We start from the raw sequence: 1935 nt of genomic DNA, 5'->3' as shown, positions 1-1935 counted from the left end.
CGCGATGGAGAGGGAGGGAGGCGGCCGGTTGAGGTGGCGCAACGCGATTGGCGTGGGAGGCGGCGGCGGGTGATGTGGCGCTACCTCATTGGGCGGAGTGAGGTGGCTGAGGGCGGCGGACATGTCCGGCCGGTGGTGGGAAGTTTTGTCCGGCGGCGCGAGGAGCGGGGCTAGAGTTTTATCTGCGCGAAAATTCCGGGAGGCACATATATATATATATATATATATATATATATATATATATATATATATATATATATATATATATATATATATATATATATATATATATAGGTGGAGGGAGCTAGGAGACTCCAAAAGAGGTGCGGTTTTCGGACACGCGATCATGATCGAACGATATAGATGATGGAGGAGGTTTAGGTGGGTTTTGAGCCACTTTGGAAGGGTGTTGGGCTGCAACGCACACGAGGCCTTTTCGGTCCCTTAGTTAACCGTTGGAGTATCAAACGAAGTCCAAATGGCACGAAACTTGACAGGCGGTCTACCGGTAGTAAACCAAGGCCGCATGACAAGTCTCAGTCCAATCCGAAAACATTTAACACCCACACACGAAAAGAGGTAGAAAAGGGACACCGGATGACATAGGAGCGCCGGAATGCAAAACGGACAACGAGGAAAATGCTCGGATGCATGAGACGAACATGTATGCAAATGAAATGCACATGATGACATGATATGACATGCATGACACGCAAGCAATGACAAGGCAACAACAATGAATAACTGGAGGACACCTGGCACATCGGTCTCGGGGCGCTACAGCGTTACCTTTCGATCTAGAGTCGTTGTTTTGCTCAACCTTCTTAAGGCAAAATTTGTCTAACTACTTCTGTACTCAGATGATATTTGCTTTGATTTTGGGTCCTCGTGGCCCTGGCTTGTAATATAAAGATTTATGTTTAAATTTGTGTCGTAAAGTTGTGTTATGATATTGACGTGAGTCATCGTTCGTGGTCGTGCATGATGCGTATATGATTAGTGCACGATTATAGACGGGGTGTCACAGGACAACCCCTGGGATAGGTGTGGAACCAAAATAGGTTTTTGAACCAGCTAAGGTGTGAAAATGATTAAGAAACTATTTGGCTAATGCATGGTTGCCTTGGCAAGGTAAAAGCCAAATAGAATTCTCGCGCAGCTTTGACAGCCTGGGCTCTTTCCACCAAAATGGTCAGAGCTTTGGCTACATAGCACCAAATGATGCACAATTTTGGGGGTTGGAAAGTAGACTTCAAGGAGCTTCTTGTTGGAGATATGCCCTAGAGGCAATCATGTATGATGATATTTCCTATGTGTTTATGAATAAAGATAGTCCTTGGACATTATCAATGATGTGTATTAGAAAGTACGTGACTTGTTTGTGGGACTATGCATTGTATGATGAACGTCCTAAAAGGTCCCTAGTCAAAAGGGCTGTGTGGATGCACAGCAGACTAGACTAGCATATGACACGGTCGATGGCTTGGTCTCACTAGCCATGGAGCATTGGATGTTAACCGGATAATATGGACTCGGAAGGATCTGGTCGGATTCGACGTAGTCGGATCCGAGTTGAGATAAGGTCTGAGTCGGACAGATCCAACTATGAGACGCAGCGATATGTCATCCGTGAGTCTCTAGTACAACATGTGTTCTATGTCCTAAGACCTGAGCTGGTGCATGTACTCGGGATGGTGACAGACTTGCTTTGGGCCGACCAAACGCTACTCCGTGACTGGATAGTTACAAAGGTAGGTTTCGGGCTTGTCCAGACCCATGCTGTGAGACATGGTCGAGCAAGATGGGATTTGCCCTCCGGTCAGGAGAGATATGCTCTGGGCCCCTCGTGTGATCCGACCAGGATGAGCATGGCCATGCGACATGGATTATGAGATAATCCGGTTTGTGGTCGGCATCACTGGAACGAGAAAGAGG

Source organism: Triticum dicoccoides, chromosome 7A, assembly GCF_002162155.2.
Source record: "Triticum dicoccoides isolate Atlit2015 ecotype Zavitan chromosome 7A, WEW_v2.0, whole genome shotgun sequence".
Taxonomy (NCBI): domain Eukaryota; kingdom Viridiplantae; phylum Streptophyta; class Magnoliopsida; order Poales; family Poaceae; genus Triticum; species Triticum dicoccoides.
The sequence above is the reverse complement of the archived record's forward strand: the minus strand, read 5'-3'. Positions refer to the sequence as shown.